Source organism: Octodon degus, unplaced genomic scaffold (genome assembly GCF_000260255.1).
Source record: "Octodon degus isolate 3935 unplaced genomic scaffold, OctDeg1.0 scaffold00337, whole genome shotgun sequence".
In the NCBI taxonomy this organism is placed as follows: domain Eukaryota; kingdom Metazoa; phylum Chordata; class Mammalia; order Rodentia; family Octodontidae; genus Octodon; species Octodon degus.
The window spans coordinates 348,036-355,397 of record NW_004524913.1 but is presented as its reverse complement, the minus strand read 5'-3'; the positions used below and the strand labels follow the sequence as shown (position 1 = coordinate 355,397).

Genomic DNA, 7,362 nt, shown 5'->3' with positions numbered 1-7,362 from the left:
TTTTAATATTAATTTTATTGAGAAAAAATAGCATTGAGACAGTTTCAAAACAGGTTAGTAAGATAGTTACAATAATTAATACATTGCATATTGTACTCTTCACAGTAGTTATTCATAGTACAGATGCAGACATCATATCTTGTCTAAACACTATTAGTACATATCTTTCTTCTCATTGAACTAAGAGAAAGTAGCAGTATATCTATCCTATTTTATATATATATATATATATATATATATATATATATATATATTCACTGCAAAATGGTCCTTCATTTATATCCCCATTTTTGTTTACTTTTGTCAGAGATGAGTATTCCATTGCCATTCAAATATTGTAGGTGCATAAATTCAGCAAAATAATTTAATACAGGCCAATAGTCCATAATAGTAGTGGGTTATCCATAGGACTGGCAATGTCAGAAGTTGTTGACTTGAGCCTTTTACAGCTCAGGATGTTAATATGGCTTTATTTCTATACCTTGTTTTTATATTTTTCTGTGCAATATTTAAGACCAAGATAAAGTAAGACCTATGTAACAAAAGGAGTAACTTTCATATCTGACAAGGTCAGTCAAATCCCCTCAGGATTTACCCTGAAACCCTGTACAGTAGTTTGCAGATCCTTTGTCAGTGTCAGCCATGTGGATGAGTCACAGCCATTGCTTGACCAATTTGCTCTCTGTGAAAGCCTAAGAGAATGTTTTCTCTCCATATGACTCCCCTTCAGCACATTCTACATCATCAATCACTTTCCTCTGTGGCCCCATAATCTCCTTGATCAGAAAATCTGGAACACTACTGAGGTACAGGATGTTATAGTACAGGTTCTCTTATGTCCTGAGACCTCCCTGACCTTGAAGGGCTAGGAGCAAAATGTTGGCTATCCTTGTAACCCTTCTTTTTCTCTAATTTTTTGGTCTGCAAACTTAAGTTGTTAACCCTCCAGAAGAGAAGTGTAATGATATTATTACCCTATAACAGGCAGTTGAGCTTAACATTACTATCTGTCTGAATATCAAACACCTTAGACATAACATGGAACAAGTATTTTCCTTCAATCATTGACATGCCAAACTTTAAATGCATACAGGATGTTAAAAAATGAAAAAATAAAAACTAGTAAAAAATAGAAATAAACAGTTACATATTTTTACACAGAAATTTAGAATCTAACCATATACAACATTGTAGCAGGACAGTCCTATGACTTTTTTTTCTTGTCCCTTGTTTTCATTTGTTCCATTTTTTTACACAAACATTTACTTGAGAGTATAATAGTAATTAATATGACATTAGAAGCAGTACACTTTTAGAAGACCAGAATGACAGGCATTCTAAGCATGGCCCTAGTATTATGCATTGCTTTCCTCAGTGCAGTTGCTTAGTTCACAGGTATCAGCATATATAGATAGTCAAGGTGAGAATCCTACTAATTAACTGCTAGTTTCCAAAACTTGATGGAGATTCTCAGGATCATCGCCTTAACCATCTTGTGTATATAAATGTATGGTTTTGCCCCTGCCACATTTCCTGGCTTTTCTCCTCTTTTTCTCCTTGTATTGATGAAAACAATGTGGTGTTTTTATACAATGGAGTATTACTCAACTACAAAGAATGATAAACTCGAAGGCTTCATATACAAGTGGATGTCACTTGAAGATATACTCACAAGTGAAATAAACCAGATCCATATGTATAAATATCATATAGTTTCCCTAGAGTAAGAACTCAAAAGAAGAAATAAAAATTGAAAGGTATAACACAACTAAATGGAAAGTGAGAATTTAAGGATTAAACATCAAAGAGAAGGTCCAATCCTTAGATTAAAATCATTATAAATTCTCTAGTTCTCCTCTCATACTGACTAGAGCGTTATGATCATAAAACTCATTCTGAAGCATGTCATTTACCCTTTAAACACTTTTGATCATTCACCCTAGTACCCTGCCTTTAAACCAAGTTAAGCCATTTGCCTCAATAGTCAGAATCTGTTTATATGACTGGGGTAGTTATCTTAGTTACTTTTCTCATTGCTGAGACAAAATACCCAACACCCAAGTTTGAGGGGGAAAGGTGTATTTCAGCTCACAATTTGTAGAGCTCTCAGTCAGTATTTGCCTGGCTCCAAGGCAGGGTGCCGCGACAGAGGGGCACTGCAGAGGAGAAGCAATTCATGACACGGCAGGCAGGAAGCAGCAGCCAGTGTGGAAGCACCAGGGACTCAGTAAATGGCTCCACCAGCAGATCCCAGGTGTCTGACCCCTCCCTCTACTCCATGGGACCAGGTCATCAGGGGAACAATAGCCACACAGCAAAAAAATAATAGGACTAAACCAAACCTGTGAACACATGCACTTAGTAGACATTTACAGTGTTCTACCCAACATCATCAGAATCACATTCTTTTCAGCTGCACACAGGACATTCTCTAAAATAGATCACGTTCTAGCTCATAGAACATGTTTAAGTAAATGCAAAGTAAGTGAAACTATCCCATGAATATTATCTGACCATAGTGCAATGAAGTCAGAAGTTAAGGGCAAAAACATCTCCACTAGCACATAGAAATTATGTAATACCCTCCTAAATAACCAACAGAGCATAGCTGACATAAAGGAAGAAAATAAACCATATCTACAACTACAAGAAAATGCTAATAGATTACTTGAACATGTAGGACACAATGAAAACAATCCTAAGAGAGAAATTTATATCAGTGAATTCTCATATCAAGAAAACAGAACAAACACAAATGAACAACCGAAAGTTACACCTCAAGCTTTTAGAAAAAGAGTGAGACAAACTTAAGTCCCATACAAGAGAGGAAATTAAAAAGATCAGTGAAGAAATTAACACAATAGAGAATAAGAAAACAATACAAAGAATTAATGAATCAAAGAGTTGGTTCATTGAAAGAATAATTAAAATAGATGATCACTTAGCCAACATTATCAAAAAAGGAAACAAAGAACTCAAATTCATACAATTAAGAATAAAAATGATGAAATCATTGCAGATACTGTGGACATTCAGAAGATCATTAATACCTACTTTGAAATCTTTACTTTCTTTTTTGCAGAACCGGGGATTGTACTCAAGCCCTTGCGCTTGCCAAGGAAGCACTTATTCTACTGAGCTATCTTCCCGGCCCCCTCTTTACTTTCAGTGGATGGAAAACATAAGAAATGGACAGATTCCTAGAAATATTTGAATTACCAAAGTTATATCAAGTCTTAAAATTCTGAATAAACCAACATTAATTAATGAGATTGAAAAATGTAAAAATTAAGAACTTATCAACAAAGAAAAGCCCAGGTATTGATGGATTCACTGCTGAATTGTACAAGAAATTTAGAGACAATTTAATGCTACTACTGCTCAAACTCTTTAATGAAATTGAAAGGGAAGCAATATTCCCTAACTCATTCCTGATACCAAAACCAAAGAAAGACCCAACCAAATAAAAGAACTACAGCCCAATATCCTCCATGAATATAGATGCAAAAATCTTTAATAAAATACTGGAAAATGGAATTACGATCATCAGAAAGATTATACACCATGACCAAGTGGGACTCATCCCAGGAATGTTGTGATTGTTCAACACATGGAAATCAATAAATGTAGTACAGTATATCAACAGAACCAAATATATAAATCACATGACCATTTCCATACATGGAGAAAAAGCCTTTGGTAAAATCCAACACTCATTCACAATCAAAAAACCCTACAGAAAATCAAAATAGATGTCTATGACAAATCAATAGCCAATATCACACTAAATAGACAAAAACTGAAAGCTTTCATTCTAAAATGAGGAACAGGACAAGGTTGTCCACTATTACCACTCTATTTAATTTATTTCTGGGAACATTAGTCAGAGCAATGACATGAGAGAGAAATACAATGAATAAAGATGGGAAAGGAAGAAATCATTATTTGCAGAATACATTATACTCTATATAGAACACAACAAATTTGCCAAAAGACATATAGAGTTAATACACAAATTCATTTGCATAACTACATACTAAGTTAAGACTAAAAAATCAGTAACATTCTTATCAACAAAATCACTGTGAAAGACATTAGAGAAATAACATACTTCATAAATGCATTCCCCAAAATGAAATACTTAGAAATCAACCTAACAGAGGAAGTAACTGATCTACTCATTGAAAGTGGCAGTACTCAGGAAAAGCATATCAAAGATGGTATAAGAAAGTGGGAAGGTATCCCTTGCTTATGGATTGGAAGAAACAACATTGTGAAAATGGCCATACTCTCAACATTATTATACATTTTTAATGCAATCCCTTTCAAAATATCATTAACATACCTTACAGAAGTTGAGAAAACATTCCTCAAATTCACATGGAATTAGATGAGATCTAGAATAGCCAAAGCAATCCTGACCATAAGAGAAGGCAGGAGGTGTTACAGTCCCTGACTTGAAACTATACTACAAAGCTACTGTGATCAAATCATCATGGTACTGATCTGAGAATCAGTACAACAGTTTAGAAGATGCAGACACAACTACAAACACACTCAGCCACCTAATCTTTGACAAAGAGGCGTAATATGTTCACTGGAAGAAAGACAGCCTCTTTAATATATGATGTTGGAAAAAACTGGCTTTCCACATGCCAAAGACTATAACTGAATCCATCTAAGAACATGTATCAAACTAAAATAATAATGGATCAAAGATCTAAATACTAAAACAAAAACACTCAGTGTACTGGAAAACAAAGGAGGTAAAAATATTAAAAACAGAGATAAAGTAGAGAGTTTGTGAACAAAACCCAAACTGCACAGGCAGTACTTGAAAGAATCAACAACTGGGATCTCATCTGATTAAAAAGTTTCTGTACTTCAAAAGAAATCGCAAACAAAATGAAAAAAACCCACATAGTATGAAAAATTTTAGCTAACGGTTCCTCAGACCAAGGACTTCTATCTAAAACAAAATACTGAATAAGTCAGGCACCCCAACTCAAAGACTCAGTAGAAAATGGGCATGTAAGATGAATACATACTTCTCAGATGAAAAAACACAATAGCAAATAAATATATTAAAAAATATTAAACAGCATTGGTCATTGAGGAAATGCAATTTAAGACAACACTGAGATTCCATCTCTCCCCAGAAAAAATGGCTATCATCATGAAATCAGCCAATAGCAAATATTGCCAGATCTGTGAGGCAAAACTAACCCTTTACCGTTGTTGGTGGGAATATATACTGGTACAACCACTGGAAATCAGTGTGGAGTTTTCTCTCAATACTAGAATTGGAGCTCCCATTTGACCCAGCAATTTGTTTTTTGAGTATTTTTCTAGGAGAATTAAAAATATCGTAACAGCACTATATGTACACCCATGTTTATAGGAGCATAATTTGTAATATCTAAACCTAGGAAAGAATCCAAAAGCCATAAACCAAGGAATGGATAAAAAGATGTGTTATTTTTATACAATGGAATATTACTCAGCTATGCAAAAGGATAAACTTGAAGCTTTTTATAGGTAGATGGATGCAACTAGAGTCTATACTCATAATGTGAAATCAGACCCACATATTTAAACAATGCATTTTCTACCTAGTGTAAGACCATAAAAGAGTAAATAAGATTCAAAATGCACAATACACATTGTGAATATGAAAAAAAACCCTTTTCAAAATGAAAGAATATCTGCAATGAGGAAAGTAGAAATGAAGGAAGGGAAAAGAAATATATATATACATAAATATAATAGCTAAGATAATTATGTTACTAATTTCTATTAGTTCATTGAAAGGAATGACTTGTACTTACATTGTTTCTAAGTGTGCATAAGACTTTTAGAAAGACTTAGTAAAAGTCAGTTCTGAAAAACTGTTAGCCATAATATATTTATTAAACTTTACTCCTACACTATTTCAGTTCTCTCCTTCTAAGACTTAAAGGTAAATGGAAGGCTGGGAATATAGCTCAGTGACTTAAGCACCTTCCTGGCAAGCTCAAGGTCCCATGTTCAATCTCCAGTAATGCAAAAAAAAGTTAAATGCAAATATTCCTTTGACAACTAGTAGAATTCGTTTATCTTATCAAGTTTTTCTCATAAGTTATAGCTTGTGTTATTCAGGTATTTACAGTTTAGCTAGTTAGAGCATAACACAAAGAAAAGACAGGCACAAGTGAAGATCTATATGCATCATAGTTCACTATAAAATCTCTTTGTTTTCTTTTATGGTTGAAGGAAAAAATCCTTTATAACCAATATCCCACTTATAAATAAAACTGGGATAGGAAACATTTCCTTATTTTTAACCTTATATTCACATATACGCTTAAGTTTTGCATGCAGTTTATTAGTCTAATACTATCCACTCACTGACAGAATCGCTAAGTCAAAGACACATATGAAGAAGAAAACGTCCTAGCAGACCTCCAGATAGCTTTGGAGGGCGGGCAGCAGCTATCTTCAGTAGAAGCAGACCGTGTGCAGAAAGTCCTTGTTGTTCTTCTTCTCAAACTCCTGCAGCAGCTTCTGGATCTCATTGTCCATATCTTCAGTGTGCTGGATACTCTGGCAGAGGTCATTGATGAGGAACGCCCCGAGGGTGGCCTCTTCGAAGTTGTCCTGGATGTCCACGTTGATCACATGCACTGGCTGGCAGGTCTCCTGTTCTCTGGAATTCATATCTTCCACGACCTTGTCATAGACTCGCTCTTCACAGGTAAGAATCAGATCAAAAACATCGTTGCAGTTCTGGAACCTTTCTGGCTTAGGCTTGATTCTCTTGTTTCTGTCCAACATATTTAAAACGCCATTCTGTGTATAAAATTTCCGATCTTTCCTCATAAGATCCTTGTACATCTCTTCATACGTAGTTTGGAAGTCATATACATTTGGTTTTCCAAGCGCTCGTCCTGGAATCTTCACGTGAGTTCCTGTTCCAAAAGACTGGACGTTGAATCCGCGTTTGCTGAGGATATGGTGCGCCTCCATGCTCCGGTTCTGATTGCTAGAGCACACCACCGCCACTTTTAGAGGCGCCTGAGGCATGTTACCGCAGAGCTTCTAACCCTTTGGCCTCCTCAGTTTCCACTCAATTGCTGTGCTTCAAGGTGAGTAAAATGGCAATTGTGATGCTGGGGGTTCCGGCGCTAGGGAGTCAGGCACTGGAAAGTGGCAGGAAGGGCGACCGCGTGTACATCACTCCACAATGCAGGGTCGCGTCACAAGGAGGTCCTGCCTCTTCTGGGGGTGGCGGTAGGGGTGGGGGTGCTGCGGGTGGGGGTGCTGGGGGGTGGGCGGGGATAGCCAGGCTGCTAAACCACTCTTGCAGAGAGTAGGCACAGCTGC

General features: G+C 36.0%; 1 pseudogene; it reads right to left on the bottom strand.

Moving 5' to 3' along the window:
• Window positions 1-6,477: 6,477 nt before the first annotated feature.
• Window positions 6,478-7,062, bottom strand: LOC101585194 (annotated as a pseudogene).
• Between the last annotated feature and the right edge of the window lie 300 nt (window positions 7,063-7,362).